The following is a 22558-nucleotide window of genomic DNA, read 5'->3' on the forward strand; positions in this document are numbered from 1 at the left end:
ATGCAACTTAGAAGTAAACATCTTCGGTGCAGCGGAGCAACTTGAACCATTCAATAAAGGCGAGACCTCGGGCCCAGATTTTACCAGACACTTCCGTTTCAGAGTATACTGATACAATACCTCCATACTTAGCAATCGTATACAATCAGTCACTCATAGAAAGATACGTGCCTTAAGACTGAAAAGTTGCGCGAGTCACAGCAATAGCCAAGAAGGAAAACAGGAGTAATCCGCTAAAATACAGACCTATATCACTAATATCGATTTGAAGAATAGTTTCGGCACAAATACTATGTTCAAACGTATGAATTATCTCTGAAGAAAACGATTTGTTGACTAACAGCCAAAACTGATTCAGAAAATCTCATTCTTGTCCTCATGCAGTGACGAGTGCTATCGACAGGAGATCACAATTTGATTCCATATTTACGAAATGTTTATGACACCGTTCCTAATTAAATTATGTGCCTATGGCGTATCGTTTCCGCTGTGCAACTGGATTCGGTATTTCCCGTCATAAAGGTCACAGTTCATAAGAAATGACGGAATGTCATTGAGTAAAACAGTAGTAATATCAGACGTTCCCCAAGGAAGTGTTTTAGGCCCTATAATATTCCCGATCTACATAAACGATTTATAAGACAATCTGAGCAGCTCCTTTAAACTCTTTACGGGTGATGCTGTACTTTACCTTCTTGTAAAATCATCAGATGAACAAAACCAGTTGCAAAATTATTTAGACGACACATTTGTATGGTGCGAGTAGTGACAATTGCCTCCAAATAACGAAAACAGTGAAGTCATCCAGAAGACTAGTAAAAGAAATCTGCTAAATCTCGATTATTCGTTAAAGCACACAAATATAACGGCGGCAAATTCAGCTAAATACTTAGGGATTACAGTAACACATAATTTAAAATTTAACAATCACAAAGATAATTTTGTGGGGAAAGCAAACCAAAGACTGCGATTTATTGGTAGAACACTTATAAAATGCAACAGGTTTGCTAAGGAGACTAGATACACGTTTTTCCGTCCTCTTCTGAAGTATTGCTGCCCTGTATGAGATCCACATCAAAGAGGATTCATGGGGGAAATGGAAAAAGTTCAAGGAAGAGGAGCTTCCTTCGTATTATTTGGAAATGCAACGGATATATAAGCGGATTAGGGTGGCAATCATTAAGACAAAGATGAATTTCGTTGCCGCCAGATCTTCTCCTGAATTTTCAATGATCACCTGCTGAAAGAGAAAATATTTTGTTGGTGACAATTTACACAGGGAGAAATGATGATCATAATGAAAGAAGAGAAATCGGAGCTAGCAGTGGAATGTTTAAGAGTCCGATTTTCCCGCACGCTGTTCGAGAGTGGAACGGCAGAGGAATAGCTTGAAGGTGCCTCGATGAGCCCTCTGTTAGGCAATTACTTGTGAACTTCAGGGTAATAATGTGAATGTAGGCGATGTACACGCAGATTCACTGGTACTAAAGCAATATCCCTTTACGGTCTTCTACGTATTTGCAGGAAGCATGTAGAACAAAACCCGTCCTCAGGTGACTCAAAATGGTTCAGTTTTCTCGAATTTCACAGCGCTCCAACTTACATTTGCAGCAAGTGGGGACAAGGCAGTATATAATCACAGTGATTCTGCTGAGTGCTAAATATATCCAGTGAATTGTGCTCGTATCAGTTATGAAATTAGGAGAAGGATAACGAAGCGTATGAGTATTAAGCATGAAAAATATATTATATGTGCCTTCTGAATGAATAGTAATTAAAAGAGGTTTCAACACAAGTTTTGGTTATTACTAAATAAAGAAGCACGTAGATTCCGCAACAACTTTTCATATGTGTTCACGGGACTATGTAGTAATACAGCGGTCCATATTATCAAAAAGAGAATGGAAAGGAGCCACATATAATCTCAGATCACCACAACGATATTAAATCAGCGGGACAGTATAGTGAACCATGATCTACACCCACGTGCGACTCAATGGATGAGCGACATTAATCCTTGCACTTGGAAAAAAACTCTCGACCGGAACAAACAGACTCAGCGTGGTAACGAAGAAGATACGTCTGCAGAGCTGAAAATCTTGTAACAATTACGCCAAAACACTCTAGCAAGCAATGCTCTCACCGTGAATTCCACAATACTGCCGCTTACAAACGACCACTTCGCTAGGACAGAGGCTAAAGTGGTCTCAGCTCAAAAACACGGACCGTTTTGGCTGCACGCTGCGTCCACACGAAGAGAAGCACAGGACTGGGCCCAGAAGTCTGCGGAAGAGAAGTGATGTTTTGTCTGATCGACCGTATGGCGGAGCTAACTAAAACCTTAACCTAGCTGCCAACTGAGTGGTCAGTAGGACTCTGCCACAGAGTACAACGTACAGATTTGTTGTTACTACGCAACCAAAGATGTGCGACTAACAGTCCCCCTAGTAATACTTAAAAGATTTTTCTAGCAGATGGCTTACCCTAAGAACCATAATACCGATGGGAAAGTAGGGCTGGGAAACGGAACACACGTTACCGTAGGAACTGGCGGATAGATAAGAAATTCACCTTGTTATAGAGATAAGCACAGAAGTGAAAATGAGGGAGGAAAGTATTATATCAGAAGCTATCTAGTACCTTGTGTGTATGGGGGCGTACTGAAAATTAATACTTCTGACTTTTTGTTCAGTTCTCATCATCGGTCGAGGTATTACATGTCAAGCATATTACTCAATTAACTTCCCACTTCGCTAACACTAGTTGCAACCGTCTGCCGCTAGAGGACTCTGAATTATTGCATGTGACATGGCGGTGTGTAACAACTATGTCGGTGCTTGAGAAGCAGCGGGTTGTAATCCAGTTTCGAATTTGAGGAGTTCGTCAAAATACGGAGCACCCCCTACTTCAGCAATGTAACGGCGAACCACGCACAAGCGCTGCGAACATCTGCAACAATCCGATGGTTCGGTTCAATCTCATCGATCATAGTCCATACACTCCTTACTTAGCCCGATCCGAAGTGGTTCAAATGGCTCTGAGCACTACGGGACTTAACACCTGAAGTCATCAGTCCCCTAGAACTTAGAACTACTTTAACCTAACCAACCTAAGGACATCACACATATTCATGCCCGAGGCAGAATTCGAACCTGTGGCCGTAACGTTCGCGCGATTCCACACTGAAGCGCCAAGAACCGTTCGGCCACCCTGGCCGGCTGATCGCGGTTTTCATTTGTTTCCAAAACTTATAGCTCACCATCGCCGACTTTACTTTGACAATAATGAAGCGGTACTAGATCGACGAATTCAAACGTTCTACAGTGACAGTGTCGACAAACGGGTCTCCCATTGGTTGTAATGTAATCGTCACCAAGGTGACTACTTGTGTATTGAGAAATAAATATGCAGGTATGAAGAATAAAGACGTAGACTGTTAACAACATTTGTTTTATTAAAAATGCTTTAAGAGTTTCCATATTAAAAATTTCGGAGGCATTACTTTCCATCACAGCCTCGCAAAAGGAACACACCAAAAGAAATAGCCGTGGCGCCTACTAAGAAGAAGTGAAATATGTTATCAAGGAACTGAAAGTTGGTTAGAAGAACAAAAGAGAATAGAGTTAGAACAATTATACATAAATGTTTCAGTATAATGATTTTCTCCTATGTTTGTGGTGTCACTGCCAGACACAACACTTGCTAGGTGGTATCCTTTAAATCAGCCGCCGTCCGTTAGTATACGTCGGACCCGCGTGTCGCCACTATCAGTGATTGCAGACCGAGCGCCGCCACACGGAAGGTCTAGTGAGACTTCCTAGTACTCGCCCCACTTATACAGCCGACTTTGCTAGCGATGGTTCACTGTCTACTTACGTTCTCATTTGCCAATACGATAGTTCAGCTTCGTCATTTGCTACGACCTAGCAAGGCGCCATTATCAGTTACTATTGATATTGTGAATCATGTACCGTCAAGACCGACGTTCATCATGAATGGATTAAAGTTAAGTATTCCACCAGCTACGTCCGTTATTTTACATTCTAATTTCCTTCTCCTGTTCCAGAGTTCACGCCAGCCTCCGTGAGCTAAAACGCGTGCATTTCGGCCTCCTTTAGTAACCAGGTGTTGGCTCTCCTGCCAACCACAACAATTTTCATTATTGTAAACCGCTGATGATGTATTGTGAATAATTTAGAACACCTTCGAATAATTTTCAACTTATTTGCAGTTGTTGACAACTCACTGAAGCACATCTACAACGGCATTAGTGGAATTGCTGCAAATTAATCTTTTAATATGATCCAAAACACAGATAGTCAAAGGATTCCACGAGGTGCATTCAGAGCTCAACTTTAGGACCAGCCTGACAATACTGCCCCTTTGGATGATGAATCAAAGTACCAGCAGAAAGTGCCTTTTATCCATTATGCAAATAACGCACGCAGTTTGGTTCTAAATAATCTAAAATCAGGCATGTCTTCATAGCTCAGTTGTCACTAGCATATCCCCATAGTAATTTTGGTGATCACATTTTCCCCTTCTGTTTCTTGTGCTAAATTTTTGATTGCCGCTTGCGTTCATGTCTGAACGAAATACAGAAGTGCAGCTACGTGTTAAAGGACTGTTATTACTAGAGCTGTACTGTGTAAGTGCCCGTGTCTGCCACGTCACCGTTTTGGCAATAGAGAAGTATTTTATCATTTTTGGTTATGTTGAAGGAGGTATAAAATTAGTTCATCTATTTCTTATTTAAGCTTACTGTTGGCTCCTTTTTTGAGGGACGTTTAGAGGTAGGAAGGTTAAAAAAATATTTTAAGGCACTGGGAATTATTAAGCTGATCGCTGTAGGACCCTTAAAGTAATTTTGCACATAACACAGGACTTTGTGCAAGGAGACAATGTCGACAGGCCTAATTATGCATTGGCTTATGTGGATAAGGACAATGCCGGAGACTGCCACCACAGCACATCAAGTGGGGTGGAGAATGGGACCAGCAACATGCAAAGCAGCTGTGTGTTAAGGAGTATGGACCGACAGAAGCCAGCGCTTTGTGCTGCACGAACTGAAAGCTTACATTGTAGGCCTCCTGTAGTTAAGTACATTGTGAAACATGTTACAAATTACGTTGACAATTCTTCTAAAATATATGGACCAAGATTTCTCAAACTGTGTTCCACGAAACACTGGTGTTCTGTGTGAACTAAGTAAGTTATCTGCAAAAGAACTGTTAAAATAGCTTATTTGCGACATTTTAAACAATAATAACTTTTCTTAATTTGTTGGTAATTTCTGTGTTATTAGTTATGACATAAAATGAAGTAAACACTGAATGAACAAGTTTTTCTCATGTTTAAAAATTTAATTAACCTTGAAAGTAGACTAGGTTTTCCATCAAAGTACCAGGAATCTCAACCTGTTCTCTCAGAGCAAATGTTCGGCAACTCCTGAGTGTAGACTATAATAGTAAGACGAACCGTGACGTACTTCGAAATAACAGGCTGGAAAAAAGAGTGCTGGAAACATTGCAGACTTCAGTCTGCTGACCCCGTATCCAGGTGAAACCACTCACTTTGCCCCCCTACGTGCCGTGAGGGAGCCAGTCGCATTCTTGTTTGTAACAATGACACCCTAACTATGGCTAATTTGACTGCTACTGGCAAGGTCACGTCCAGAAAAATGTATGACAGTAGATTTGGTGCTGCTAATAGTAGTTTCGTCTGAGTCATTATTTTGATAATCTCATACCTAGAAACAACTCCACAGTGAGAGAGTACCTAAACGATGGAACTACGGAAGGGTATTTAGAGAAAGTTACTTAAAAATAAGACCACACTGAGCGGTACTGCACTGCAGCATTGAACTTGTAAAGAACAGCCACGCGCCAAATTCACGAATATAACTAGAAAGCCGGCTGGAGTGGCCGAGTGGTTCTAGGTGCTTCAGTCTGGAACAGCGCGACGGTACGGTCGCAGGTTCGAATCCTGTCTCGGGCATGGATGTGTGTGATGTCCTTGGGTTAGTTAGGTTTAAGTAGTTCTAAGTTCTAGGGTACTGATGACCTCAGATGTTAAGTCCCATAGTGCTCAGAACCAAAACTAGAAACAAATGCATTGAATATACTAGACGAAACTTTTCCATTAAAAACCTTTATGTTGAGTGCTTTTCTTGGTTCACAGTAAAATGAACAATCGGCAAATTGTAGGGTTACAGGCATAACAGAACCCGTACAGTTTCCTACCATGCCATTGGAATGCTGTGCCAGAAATAGAGGATTTACTATTGTAAGATGTGTCTCAGTTCGGAACGTACAAAGAACATCATATTTTCCACTTGTGTCTAGCACAATTTTCTACGACACGATATGGTGTTGTTTGACAATGACGAGACTGGACAGATACAATTACGAGACCTTCCTCATATAGAAAGCAATTTCGTAAATAATGCTGTCCAGATACGGGTTGGATTCAAATATTATTTCACTTAGCTGCAAAGTTTTTAGGTCTGGCAAAACTTGGTAAACAATGGATGTTATCGACGAGAAAATATTTAGTAAGAAACTGTAATAATAATAATCAAGTCGTCAAAGATAAAAACCTCCTCGTCCGTAGCTCAAATCTTAAAAAAGTTATTTTTAGGTATTCGTGAGTTACTTTTGAAATCTGGGTTCGCAGGACAGAGCGGATCTGGTTGTGGAAAGGGGCCGAAATTAGTTGCTGCTAGTTGCAAAAACATACAAACTTTATTTGCTGAAAGCACTTAATCTCACATTCCCTTAAAATAATTAAGAAACAATTCGGCTGAAGGCCAGAACACAAGTTATTAACATTGCTTTAAGGAATAAACACGGCTAAAGGTGTTAGTTACAAGATAGAAGAACTGAGGGATTAAAAGCCTGGATAACAAGAACTCCAGACAGAAAATTTTAAAAGGTTTTAAAATAAAGACAATTTAAATTTAAATTTAAGTAGGCTGAAGGCCTTATGTTAAAGTATTTCACATAAATTCAGGTGAAGGCCACATACCGAACACAGAACACCTCAAAGCTTAAGGCTTGGTTTACAAAATTAAGACAGAAGAGAAAATTTCAAATCCTCAAATGATTTTTTTTTCAGACAGCTGAAGGCCGTATCTTAAAATATTTCACATTAGGTTTGGCTGAAGGCCATATAGTGAACACTAAAACAACTAAGTTAATACACTGCTGAATGCCTTGCACAGTAGTTGAGACTAAAGAAAATCACAATCCCAAACAACAGAACAATGGTACTTAGAAGTGTTCCTAGGGTCAGGTCTGGGGAGGAAACTCTAACAACAGGTTAGGTGAGATAGGTAGCCAAGCCTAACACTAAGTCATCGGGTAGCAGCACAACCTAGTGATGGCTGAAGTCCCAACCAACAACCAAATCATTTCCCTTCCACCCTACCAACAGCATGACAACCGAAAATATCTCCGAGCACGGAGATCACAGCAGCACTACTTATTGACAATTGGCATCCAAACACAGTCAAGGCACAATAACCACTCAAAGTAAAAAAAAAAAAAAAAAAAAAAAAAGTGAACAACATGAAGCTGTCGAACTACTGCCGGACAACATCAACACACAGCGGGCCGCGGTGGCCAAGCGGTTCTAGGCGCTTCAGTCCAGAACCGCACGACTGCTACGGTCGCAGGTTCGAATCCTGCCTTGGGCATGGATGTGTGTGATGTATGTAGGCTAATTAGGTATAAGTAGTTTTAAGTTATAGGGGACTGACGACCTCAGATGTTAAGTCCCATAGTGCTCAGAGCCATTTGAACCATTTTTGAGGAAAACACACAGCCATAAAACTACGCCAACGACCAGGGCATGTAACCGGGACGTTAATGGCAACAGGGCAGAAGATACCACTGGTACACTTCACTAGTAAGTTACAATCATTTCAATAGTTAAACACCATACAGGAAGATGGCTGCAAAATTTGCCGCCTCCAGCACACAGTACATTGTTGCTTGCAGGAACGACCAAGGCAATGAACGAAGAGATGTCACAGCAGTTGAGGTTCCGGAACAGGTTAACTGATTACTCAACTCCAGTATCAAGGTTCGGCGGGCGACGAACTTTGCAGCTGTCTAAGCTAGTGCTTCACAACTCCGACCGTTTTTGCTCACAGCCAGCGGCCCCAGACTGGCTGCACGCCGAGGAGACTTCCTCGCTGCTCTGTCGCGTACAACCGATCACTCACACACACCACCACACAGAAAATACAGCTGTCCACCAAACATGGTATAGCAGTATAGTATCGATAAACGCTGCTGTTGCCACTGACGGAGGCAAGTGAGCAATTCGTTCAGGTAGTAACTGAGGGAGCAATAAAGCGCCACTCGAAGGTGAGAAAACGAAAAAAAAAAAACAAAAAAAACGACATCAGCGCGAGACGGCCATGGTTCAAGTTTACTCCAATGTCCTTACCAATTTTTTGTCAACTGTTACGTTTTCTGGTTCTATTCACATAACGTTAATTCAGAATGTCATATATCTCTGGCTATCTTCTAATAGATACAATTTACTATCCCTCGTCTAACACAGTACTGGTAAACAACTGCTGTGTCGCACGACAAATGAGCTATGATTTGCACTCAAAGTCCAAGTGGAGTGTCGCGACACTTGCTACACCGCACCAGCGGCAACGGAACTGCAAGACGCCGCACGGCGAGTCACAGATGGCCGGTTGGTCAGATTTACCACACAGTAATGGGCCTCGAAGTTCCGCTGCCGTGAAGCGCGTTCTGTCTCACGCGATGTCACATAAACAATGTTTTTTCGTGTCCTGCCGCGCGTCTCTGTTGTAGTGCAGTTGTTCTCAGTGCGGTCTTACCTGAACGCTAGTTCTGCATTATCAGAGATATAACACATTCCTAGTGGACTACCCACAACAGTTACTTGGATTATTCACGGTGAACGGGATCGGCTGCAGTTGAAATTACGAAGATCGGTTAGTTAAATACAGGCATATTTATCCAAGTAAAGGATTTTATTCGTCATGAGTAGTTCTTAATGAAATAAGGTGTGACCTGTGTTTTACAGTAATTAAATATTGATTTGTACCATTCACCTATAAATTAGTGTGTTCACCTTAATTTAGTAGGCAGAGTATTTTCTGAAGTTATTATTCACATAGGACTAGGAACAGAAAAATTGCTGAAGCCAGATATTAATAGCAGAGAAATTCTTCATTCCAACTGGAATCTATATAATCTGGGTGAACGAAAATATGGAAGCACTAGTTATTAGTTATTCAATTTTTTCCTCGTGCGCAACTCCCTCTTGGCAGTCCCCTCTCGTAGATCCAAATGGTGGACTAATGCGTAATTTTGGGTAGATACAATTATAACACAGATTTTAAAAGAATTTTGGATGACTTACTATCGTATAAGGCGTTCCTTCGGAATTTCTAACATCTTTGGGGGAAGTGCTAATCATCAGATTTTTGGAATAGCATCTACAGAATCCTGAAGATTGCAAGAGACGAAAAGTACTAGAATTATAGCCCAGTCACTTTAACAGATCTCACATCCTAGTTACTGACAAGAATAATATACAGAAGAATGGTAAAGAGAAGTGAGGATCTGTTAGATGACCATCAGTTCGCCTTTAGGAAAGGGACGTCAGGTAACTGTGCCGTTATGGTTGATAATGGGAGAAAGCCTGAAGAAAAATCAAGACACGTTCGTAGAATTTGTGGACCTGGAAAATGGTTCGATAATGTATAATATTCGAAACCGAAAAACATAGGGTAAGTTGCAGGGAAAGATGGCTACCACATGTAGAAGAATCAAAAGGGAACAATAAGACCGGAAGATTGGGAACGATGTCCTCCGATTAAAAGTGGATGTAAGACAAGGGTGTAGTGTTTCACCCCTACTCTTCAGTCTACACATTGAGAAGCAATGGCGGGAATAAAAGAAAGGTTCAAGAGTGGAATCAAAATTCAAGGTGAGAGGAAATGAATGTTAATATTCAGTGGTGATACAGCTATCCTCAGTGAGAGTGAACAAGAATTGTAGGATACATTGAATAGAATGTGCAGTCTATTGAGTACAGAATATGGACAGAGATGAAATCGAATAAAGACGAAAGTAATGAGAAGTAGCAGAATTTCTAACAGCGAGAAACTTTGCAAGAGAACTGGCTGGCTCTAATGGCTCTAAGCACTATGGGACTCAACTGCTGTGGTCATCAGTCCCCTAGGACTTAGAACTACTTAAACCTAACTAACCTAAGGACATCACACACATTCATGCCCGAGGCAGGATTCGAACCTGCGACCGTAGCAGTCGCACGGTTCCGGACTGCGCACCTAGAACCGCGAGAGAGAACTGGGGATGACGAAATATACGGAAGTGAGGAATTATGCTGCCTAGGCAGCTAAATAACCTATGATGAACGGAGCAAGGTGGGCATAAAAAGCAGACTAGCACTGGAAAAAAGAGCATTTCTGACTAAGAGAGGTCTACTAGTTTCAAACATAGGCACTACTTTGAGGAAGACATTTCTGAGAAGGTGCGTTTGAAGCATTGTATGGCAGAGAAATATAAATAGCCGGAACAGAAGAGAGTCGAAGCGTATGAGATGTAGTATTGCAGACGAATGTCAAAAATTTGGTGGATAATGGGCAAAGAACGAGGAGATTCTCCGCAGAAACGACAAGGAAAGGAATGTACGGAAAACATTGATAAGAAATAGGTACAGAATGGCACAAAGGCTGACACTGTGGGTGGCAATCTGATGATGGCGTGGTGTATGGTAAGGTGTCGAAGTTGACTGACTATAGGAAGATACAAGATGACTAACACAAAATTTTCAGTTACCGTGATGGATGACAGCTAGTGCTGAATGTTGAAAAATGTAAGTTATTGCGGATGAGTAAGAACATCATACCTCTAATGTTCTGAAACACTATTGTTAGTGTCCTGTTAAGCACCGTCAAGTCGTTTAAATATCTATATATAACGCTGCAAAGCGATATGACATGGAATGAGGATGCGAGACGAATGGTAGACTTCAGTTTATTGGGAAAATTTTAAGGAAAAAACGGTTCACCTGTGTAGGAGAAACATATAGGACGTTGGTGTGACCTATTCTTGAGTAGTGCTTGAGTGTTTGGGATCCCTACCTGGGTGGATTGAGGGAAGAATCGAAGCAGTTCAGAGGCGGGCTGCTGGACTTTTTACCGGTAGGTTCGAACAACACGAAAGTCTTACGCAGATGCTTCGGGAACTCAAATGGAAACCCCTGGTGAGAAGGCGACGTTTTTGTCGAGAAACACTTTTGGGAAAAATTATAGAAACGGCATTAGAAGCTGACTGCCGAACGATTCTACCGCCGCCAACATACATTGCGCTTAAGGACCACGGAGATAAGATTCGAGCAATTAGGGCTCTTACGGAGGCATAGAGACAGTCGTTTTTCCCTCGCTCTATTTGGAAAGGGCAGTAGTGGTAAGAGGGTACCCTACGTCACGCGCCGTACGGTGGCTTGCGAAGTATCTATATAGATGTAGATTTATATGTAGGACATCTGTTAAGACATCAGCCAATAACTTCCATGACACTAGTCAGAGCTGTAGAGGGTGAAACCTATGGTGGAAGACTCGGGCCACATCAAACCAAAAGACTAATGACTGGAAATAAAAAGAAGACATGGTCATAGGATCCTTCAGTTTAATAAGTGCGACTCAGCTCAACAGATTACGACGGTTCGTAATGCCTGTTGGCTGATGCACACCGAAAAAAGGAATAAATTTGTATCCGATAACGGAATTTCAATTATTAAATGTACCTTGTTATTGTTCACTTCTTACACGGAATTTTCTGTGTTTGTAGTCTGAAGATCTCTCATCAAAAATATTGTCAGACAGTGCCATACAGTATTGATACTGATCGTTCGTAGTGCCTGTTTACCTTGTTAAATGATATTATTCGTCTTTTCTTCGTCGGTGTATGAGCTATTACACCAATTTTAAAAAAAATTCCCATATGATTAGTCACATGTCCGAGTATTACACAAGAATTGCTTAGTTACGCTCGGGTACATTCACTCATACTCCTCTAACAATCTTAGGGATGACTGTTGAATAGTGACACATAAGAATAATCTGTAAGGAAATATGTTAATTTTAAATGAGTAATTTCCATGGTTGTAGTTATTGATAACCATCAGCATGATATTTAGCCTCTTGATGTGTGGGTGGCGGTCGGATAAGATTAGATCATACTTCTAGAAGATTTGGCGGAAATTTAACCAAACTTTTAGCTTTACCTAAAAACATTGTGCTGTCCACATATGACCTCCTACGAAAGGGCACCGAAGAAGGTATCATATAATCTATGGAAATCATAGATAATCATAGAACACATAGAACATGTATGTGAAAATTATGAATGTAAAACATTCTTAACTTCCCTATGATGAGGCTGGGATATTGTTTACATGTTAAAATAATTCTAGAGCGCTTGGATGTCTTTCGAATTATATTCAGAAAAAGTACTAGTTACGTCCCCTCAGAGTTAATTATGCTATAAAACCTTGGATCCCCACAGTACATCACAATTTCCAGTCGTTGTGAGAGACCATTCCAGCAACTCAAAACGAAGACGTTCACGAAATAAATGATCACATACTTCCAGAAGAACTTCGTGAATATAAGATTAGCAATACCTTCAGTAGTTGTATGTTCGTAAATTTGCCTGGCATAGCTACATTGCCACATCGACTCTTTCTTGAAATAGAGTGTCCAGCTGCCTCAATATAGAACTTAGAACAGTTAAGATCTTCCAGTGACCCAACACAATATGAAAAGAAGATTGATATTATTCAGTACGACCGACCTCTCTGTTAACTTTATGGAATTACCATTTCCAATGATATCTGAGCTGTTGATCACTAGCAACAAATCCCACTTCCACTCTCTGAATGAAATTTGAGATATTCATATTTGTTTTATGGTCAGTTTTACGATGATAGCTCTAGTTTTCGTTCAGCCAAGAATTGCCCTCTGGCTCTCAAAATATGGTGTACGACAAATTTTAATTAGAATTAACGTCACAATCAGGATGTTGGAGATATAATTTATACATTGCATCCATCGTTTCACACGCATATTTTTACATTATAAACTAACGCCACTCTTTCCCCAGCTTAACAGAATACTGGAGTAATTAAACTGTTCGGCGATGTTGTGGATTCAGCTACAACCCAACAGAACCCACCATCATTCTGTGTGCTTGTTTTCCTAGGCTTCTGTTCTGATCTACATTGTATACCACATTTATAGTTTGCTTTTATTTCTATTCAGCTCCTTTGACTACCATACAGTTTTCGCAGCTTATTTTTACATCCAGCTGGGTTTACGTTTCTTTCTTTCACGTTTTAACTCACAAGTCCTACACACGTTTAATCGAAACAAATGATTCCATAAAAGAGTCCCGAAACTTCACAGTGGCGTGTTTCTGGTAACGACACTTTTTCAGCTCTAAACTCTTCTTTTCTGAGTGAAATTCTTCTTTACATACGTTATATCGTTATTATATGTACTGTCCATATAGAATGGCTTCTTAAATTGGTGAACGCTAATTTTAGCAGTAATTATTTTCCTGTAAACCTCTGTAATATCTTTCCTACTTGTCATTTCTTTAGTTTTATTCGATTTTGATTTGATTACCTCTTTCTAGGTACATTAGATAGAATGTGCTACTTGGTTAGGTTGTGATCTAGAAATTTATTAGTTAATCTCGTAATCTATTCCGTGTCAAGTAGAAAGCGATCTCTCAGATGTAACCGAAATGTATTTCCGATCCTACGCCTTTGAATACACACGGAGACATTAAGTTAAGTCATCCGGAACACTATCGTAGTTGGTCGCTCTGATTCACGCAGGTCCGTAAAATTAGTGCTCCCATAGCTATAACAGCTTGACTGTTAGCTTACCTGTGATTGTAACTGGAATACTAAACAGCATGCAGCTGCCCGACCTCAGAAACCATGTCACGTCACACACGTCTGTTATATCAGCTCATAGAGGCTGGGTTCAACGGCTAATTACATTACTTATGGGCCTCTGTCTTAGATCCGTAAGTGTTCGTGCCACTTGGCAACTGATGTAAATGCATTTTATTTCTTCAAGCGTTAGGCATAAGCTTGTGTCTCCTGTTATGAGTTCCTCAGTTTTGTGTCATTGGTTAGTATTAGACTTTTACTTCCTTTTTGGATAAACCTATTAATCTTGCCTTCATTGGTCGATAGTTCATTACCATTTCTGGCAAACTATTTTCATTACTCCTTGTGACATAATATATTTATTTCCATATTCTATAATCTGTCCGTTTATACTTTCAAGTTCAAATTTTTGTATTATGATTACACTTCTTACCATATCATATTGTTTAGACACATAATATATGTACTCTATCGATAAATAATTTCTTTATAGTAGAAATGGACTAAAGTAATATCAAAATCTGTAGCTTATGTCCACTAAAAATTTATTTGTAATGTCAAGTGACACCCATGTTTTCCTGATTGGGAAAATAGGCTGTTGTCCATGTGTAGCTCATTCATTCCATACACACAGAGCACATTAACAGCTCTTCTGCATGCTTTGAGACAGTATAATTTGCTTTCTGAAAGTTCCATTATGTAACGTTTACATCTTTCACTTGTATTTGAGCTGAAGAAATGTGAGATAAAAAATTTCATTCTGCAAATGGTAAGACCAATTTCGCAGCGTGAGAAGCTTCGTTTCCAGTATGAATCAAGGGATGATACTCCAGAAATTTTAACCATCGTACAAAGTTTTAACCCCCCCCCCCCCCCAAGAACCATGGACCTTGCCGTTGGTTGGGGAGGCTTGCGGGCCTCAGCGATACAGATAGCCGTACCGTAGGTGCAACCACAACGGAGGGGTATCTGCTGAGAGGCCACACAAACGTGTAGTTCCTGGAGAGGGGCAGCAGCCTTCTCAGCAGTTGCGAGGGCAACAGTCTGAATGATTGACTGATCTGGCCTTGTAACACTAACCAAAGAGGTCTATCTGTGATGATATTACGAACGGCTGAAAGCAAGGGGAAACCAGAACCGTAATTTTTCCCGGGGGCATGCAGCTTTACTGTATGTTTAATAGATGATGGAGTCCTCTTGGGTAAAATATTCCGGAGGTAAAATAATCCCCGATTCGGATCTCCGGTCGGACACTACTCAAGAAGATCTCGTTATCAGGAGAAAGAAAACTGGCGTCCTACGGATCGGAGCATGGAATGTCAGATCCCTTAATCGAGCAGGTAGGTTAGAAAACTTAAAAAGGAAAATGGATAGCTTAAAGTTATATTTAGTAGGAATTAGTGAAGTTCGGTGGCAAGTCGAACAAGACTTTTGGTCAGGCGATTATAGAGTTATAAATACAAACTCAAATAGGGGTAATGCAGGAGTCGCTTTAAAAATGAATAAAAAAATTGATGTGCGGGTAAGCTACTACAAACAGAATAGTCAACGCATTATTATATGCCAACTACCTCTGCAGATGACGAAGAAATTGAAGAAATGTATGATGAAATAAATGAAAGTATTCATAGTGAAGGGAGACGAAAACTTAATAGCCATTGGGGACTGGAATTCGGTAGTAGGAAAAGGGAGAGAAGGAAACGTAGTAGGTGAATATGGACTGGGGCAAAGAAATGTAAGAGGAAGCCGCCTGGTAGAATTTTGCACAGAGCACAACTTAATCATAGCTAACACTTAGTTCAAGAATCATAAAAGAAGGTTCTATACATGGAAGAAGTCTGGAGATAGTGACAGGTTTCAGATAGATTATATAATGGTAAGACAGAGATTTAGGAACCAAGTTTTAAATTACAAGACATTTCCAGGGGCAGATGTGGACTCTGACCACAACCTGTTGGTTTTGAACTGTAGATTAAAACTGAAGAAACTGCAAATTTAAGGAGGTGGGACCTGGACAAACTGACTAAACCAGGGGTTGTACAGAGTTTCAGGAAGAAGATTACGGAACGATTGAGAGGAACGGGGGAAATAAATACAGTAGAAGAAGAATGGGTAGCTTTGAGAGATGAAGTAGTGAAGGCAGCACAGGGTCAAATAGGTAAAAAGACGAGGGCTAGTAGAACTCCTTGCGTAACAGAAGAAATATTAAATTTAATTGATGAAAGGAGAAAATATAAAAATGCAGTAAATGAAGCAGGCAAAAACGAATACAAATATCTCAAAAATGAGATCAACAGGAAGTGCAAAATGGCTAACTAAGCAGAGATGGCTGTAGGACAAATGCAAAGATGCAGAGGCTTATCTCACTAGGGGTAAGATAGATACTTCATACAGGAAAAGTAAAGAGACCTTTGGAGAAAAGTGAACCACTTGTATGAATATCAAGAGCTCACATGGAAATCCAGTTCCAAGCAAAGAAGGGAAAGCAGAAAGGTGGAGGGAGTATATAGAGGGACTATACAAGGGCGATGCACTTGAGAACAATATTATGGAAATGGAACAGGATGAAGATGAAATGGAAGATACGATATTGCGTGAAGAGTTTGACAGAGCACAGATAGACCTGAGTCGAAACAAGGCCCCAGGAGTAGACAACATTCCATTAGAACTACTGACTGCCTTGGGAGAGCCAGTTCTGTCCAATCTCTACCATCTGGTGAGCAAGATGTATGAGACAGGCGATATACCCTCAGAATTCAACAAGAATATAATAATTCCAATCCCAAAGAAAGCAGGTGCTACCAGACGTGAAAATTACCGAACAATCAGTTTAATAAGTCAGGGATGCAAAATACTTTTACAGATGAATGGAAAAAAACTGGTAGAAGCCGACCTCAGGGAAGATCAGTTTGGAATCCGTAGAAAGATTGGAACACGTGAGGCAAAAATGACCCTATGACTAATCTTACAAGCTAGATTAAGGAAAGACAAACGTCCGTTCCTAGCATTTGTAGACTTAGAGAAAGCTTTTGACAATGTTGACTGGAATACTCTCTTTCAATTTCTGAAGGTGGCAGGGGTAAAATACAGGAAGCGAAAGGCTATTTACAATTTGTATAGAAACCAGATGGCAGTTATAAGAGTCGAGGGATATGAAAGGGAAGCAGTGGTTGGGAAGAGAGTGAGACAGGGTTGTATCCTCTCCCCGATGTTATTCAATCTCTATAATGAGCAAGCAGTGAAGGAAGCAAATGAAAAATTTGGGATAGGTATTTAAATCCATGGAGAAGAAATAAAAACTTTGAGGTTGACATTGTAATTCTGTCAGAGATAGCAAAGGACTTGGAAGAGCAGATGAATTAAACGGATAGTGTCTTGAAAGGAGGATATAAGATGAACGTCAACAAAAGCAGAACGAGGATAGTGGAATGCAGTCAAATTAAGTCGGGTGATGCTGAGGGAATTAGATTAGGAAATGAGACACTTAAAGTAGTAAAGGTGTTTTGCTATTTGGGGAGCAAAACAACTGATGATGGTCGAAGTAGAGGGGATATAATAATATACTGGCAATGCCACGGAAAGAGTTTCTGATGAAGAGAAATTTGTTAACATCGAGTATAGATTTGAGTGTCAGGAAGTCGTTTCTGAAAGTATTTGTATGGAGTGTAGCCATGTATGGAAGTGAAACATAGATGTTAAATAGTTTAGACAAGAAGAGAATAGAAGCTTTCGAAATGTGATGCTACAGAAAAATTCTGAAGATTAGCTGGGTAGATCATATAACTAATGAGGAGGTATTGAATAGGATTGGGAAGAAGGGAAATTTGTGACAGAACTTGACTAGAAGAAGGGATCGATTGGTAGGACATGTTCTGAGGCATCAAGGGATCACTAATTTAGTATTGGAGGGCAGCGTAGAGGGAGACCAAGAGATGAATACACTAAACAGATACAGAAGGATGCAAGTTGCAGTAGGTACTGGGAGATGAAGAAGCTTGCACAGGATGGAGTAGCATGGAGAGCTGCATCAAACCAGTCTCAGGACTGAAGACCACAACCACAACAACAAAGTTTTAGATGTTCGCCGTATGTTTACTCTCATCTTTTCCATCTTCCAAGAAAAACTTTTGGTGTCATAATTCTATGGTTTGCTTCCTATGTAAGATTTAATCAGTTATCTTTAAAAGAACTCAAAGGATCATCTTAAATTTTTCTCATTGTCTTTTATGTATTGAAGACAACTGTTACACATACATACAAAAACAAACACACACACACACACACACACACACACACACACACACACACAGGTTTGAGCATGCAACTTTTATGTAGGAAATTTAATGTAGTTAAACTTTGTAGAGTTATACGTTTCGGTTGGAGGCTATGGTTTTTGTGTTATTCAAGAAAAACGCGCTTTTACGCCAGTTTTGTGTGCTTTTCTTGAATATTTAGGAAGCTGTGGCCTCTAGCGAAAATGTAGCTTGATGCAGAATTTAAATACATGAAGTTTCCTACAAAAACGTCCTGCTCATCTTTATCTGCAACAAATAGCTTGCGCATTACGAGCTAGATAATATGGAAAGGAAGGCCTTGCGATTTGGAGAAAACCCATAGGTTGATGCAGCTGAATCCCTCTTTGTACATTTTTTTATCAGCAATCTTGTCATATAGTTCATCTGTCAATATTTGCTTTTGTTCTATTGACTTCCAATAATTTATTCTGTATATGTGCTTGCAGGGCAGTCGATTGTTTTAGTAGATTATAAAAGTCTTTGTCGGATGTTAGTTCACTTTGTCGAATGTTAGTTCAACAAATTTACACAGTATGATTTCGAGAGAGAGCAACAACGTCATTCTTCCCATTATTCGTATTTCTGTTCCCTGACGTGTTCGCTAACACATTCCTGCGGTCTACGACGATCCGTTCCAATGCTAGCAGAGCGTCTCTGAATTCTTTCAGTTTCCGTTGTCATACCTACTTGGAAAGGACTACAAACTCTGGAATAATACTCGAGGATAGGTTACACTAATGTCATGATCTGGTTTCCTTACGGAAGTCCTGTAATTTCCTATAACTCACCCAAAAACCTAACTCAATAAGTTGACTTCCGTAACACCGAATTTAGCAATTTCTTCCGTTTCAATTGAATCTTAGTATTACTCATAAGTATTTCAGCGACACGCTGGCCACTATTCTTGTGGTTGCATGCTGTCGGGTACTTGTCTCATTTTCATTTGACACCTCGAAGACAAAGATTTTAGAAAGAGCCTTATCCTTTACAATGCAATATTGCTATACGTAACGTAAAAGCGACACGTAAAACATAAATTCCAACAATCGGATGAGCATCTGAATCGTTATCCCTTCAAGTGCAAGTCGTGAGGTCGTACAGTGGTCGTGTACGAAGACCCACAAAGGACTGAGGATTGTAACATCTTGGTACTGCTAAATGGACTGCTCGGTGCAGGACCTGGTCGATGTGTGTGTTTGTGTGAGGGAGAAGAGAGAGAGGGAGGGACGGGTGGGTGGGAGCTCAGAGAGATGGGGGGGGGGGGGGGGGGGTAGGGAGGCGAGAAAGGGTAGGGAAAGGGACAGGACAGGCACGGCGTATCACCTCTTTGCTTTAACTTTCCTGGGTGACACAAGTAGTGACTACGTCATGGAATGGAAGTCCTCTTGTTGTTCTAGTCACGTGTTTCGCATTTATGGCTAATCTGCTGGTCAGTGCAAGCCACCACACAAGCGCGATTCACTGGCCGCAGTGCCTGGTAATGCGTCGTCCTCAATCTATATCGGCTATAATAATCGACAGGTCAAACAACGTAACGTCACCGGTATCCCAGATGCAAGTTAAGCTCAGTTCCTACAACGCAACCTGCACCCTCTGCAATATGCGGACACGGTTTGCAGCTTATACACGCCATTAATATCAATTATAGTCTTTACTTTGTGAGTCTGTGGCTTTTTGTGTCGTATCGCAAGTTTTGTTACACACAACAATGCGCCAAATTTAGAAGCATGTACTAACCCTTCGTACGTGAGGGCCATCACGCTTTTGTATGTCATGTACAGTGAGCTTTTCAGTTTATTCCTAAGTATCTGTTACGTATTTATTGCAATAACAACGTAGCTCAATCGTTTATGACGTCATCATGCTACTTCAGTAACAAGTGCCAGAGATAAATTTTTGAGCTCATCTTACTTCACATGCACAAAGCCGAGTACAGTCACAATATCTGTTCTCTGCTGTGAGAAATGTTCTTTCCATTCTAAAGTTGCCTTCAGAATCTGGTTTCGCTTCTACCTGTATGATTACTGTAGACTTTATTATTATGCTTCCTCAAAGGTGAGGATATACCGTAAAGAATCGACTGTGTGGTGCGGTCATCACTAAACAGGGGATTGCTTCCCTGTCGCCTTTCTTTTATTATTACCCCTGTATGAAATCCTTAGACTCTTCGACGGTGAAAAGGAGAGAGTTATTTAACTATTTGATAATCATATTTAAGTATATCTCTCGTTAGTTCTTACACACAAACCCACTATTATTCAATTCCATAATACAATATGTCACTCTCACATGCAAGTGTATCTTCCGTCCTACCTCCTTCGTAGTATTGCATTATTCATTAATTACGTAATACAATGACTCTACGTTCAGTCTGATAGACAGAGATTGAGGGAGAGAGTAAAGAAGACTACAACATGTTAGTAGTTGTAATAAGGCACTTCCTTGCTCGTAGCAGCAGTTATGGCTGTTTTTATACATCATCCTTTCTCAATTAAAATCTGTGCTACACGTTCTGCTTTGCCCACTTGGACAATATTACCTCTGTAAATGCGCCAACCGGTGCCACATTAAATTACTCTGTTCTGAACATGTGAATCTTTAAATTGCTCATTATTTATGTGCCAAATATGCTGTCCTTGGCATCTGATTCGTCATTCATTCTTTCTACAAGAGGTTCGAAGTTATTCACAAATTTTAATATTTTTTGTCTAAAATCCTCACGGTATCATGTCTATTCTGACACTTCGTTTCCTTCATTTATTATTCAACAAGCTACAGTGGCAGAAGCTTCATTTCAATAATTTACCTAGTTTAACACAAAATTGTCTTCCTCTATTTTCCACTTTTCTTTTTAACTGAGGATGACAATTTTCTAGCCGTATATAAATCTGCTTTCATGTAGGTGACTTTTGACTATGAATGAAATACACAAGTCTGAATTAGACTTATAAGAACGAACTAGAAGGTTTTAACGAATATCAGTCCTCTCGCACTCCTCATGTGAGAGGAATGGGATGAAGCCTAATAACTGGTACAATAGGAACTACATTCTTCCATGCACTTCACAATGGTTTATAGATTACGGATGTAGTTGTAAATATAGATATAACAAATATTCTAGTGATTATGACCAACGCGGGATTTAGCTTCCATGACTAACGCAGGGTGAATGACACGTAATATCATTCACTTTAAAATGTACGTGTCTTCAACAACGTAGTGTTATTCACTTTGACACGTAAATAAAAAAAAAGCCTCGATGTACAAACAAGACAGCAGGAAATGAAGTAACGTAGAATTACCGTTGCTGCTCAATTTCCATAATTGTCATAGACTTTACTTAACGAATAAAGGGGGAATCATCCAGGGATGGCCCACTCCTTAGAGGAAAATTTCATTGGAATCTAAATTAAGTTTAGATAACTTATAAAATACAACGCTCGTTACGGAACAGAACAACAGATTTTTGTACTGGAAAGTGAAGGGCATTCCTGCCGCATTTCGCTAATCGGATTCCTCTACAAAATAACATTGCAGCTAATTAGAAGGATAAAATTAATTATGAGGCAGAAATGCAGTTAGTGATGAAATACAGCGAGGAGTTTAATTTACTCGTAAATAACAACAGGAGAAGGGCGCAGAGAGCAGTAGCAGAAACGACTGAAAAATAACAGGCTACTCTCAACGAGATTTCAAATCTACATCAAATATTTCCGCGATTTCATTTAACAATGTGTTTAAAAACGGATGTCAGAGATGTAGGAAGTTTTCCGATAAGTGATACGAGACAAATGTGAACGCTTAGTTGCTGCCCACATTTTTTTCTGCGCATATGAAAGCAACATTAGTTTCAATGGATCTATGTAACTACTACCTAGAGCTGCCAGATATAGATGCACGACGATGGTGATCTGCTAAATAGTAGCGAGCAACCTTTCGCAGAAACAGATGGCACTTTATGTCCCTCGATAACCAAGATCTTCATCTTAGTGACAATGAACATTAGGCTACGCCGTCCAGAGAATTTGTAGATCTAATTCATTTTCTCCGACTGTTTGACGATTACTTCACTATATGTGTTAACAAGCGCAGTATCGCTTTACTATTTTCTTTCCCCGCTCAAGTCTGTCGTTGAAGAGAGTACGTAAATTCAATGTGTTGGTAGTTAGGAAAATAAAGAAAAATCAAGAAACAGAAAATTACTCTTTCATTCCATTTACAGCTACTTTTCAGGATATGAAGCGTTACCCTCATCGTCGTTTCATGAGACTCCGAAAAAATAA

Source organism: Schistocerca gregaria, chromosome 2 (assembly GCF_023897955.1).
Source record: "Schistocerca gregaria isolate iqSchGreg1 chromosome 2, iqSchGreg1.2, whole genome shotgun sequence".
In the NCBI taxonomy this organism is placed as follows: Eukaryota; Metazoa; Arthropoda; class Insecta; order Orthoptera; family Acrididae; genus Schistocerca; species Schistocerca gregaria.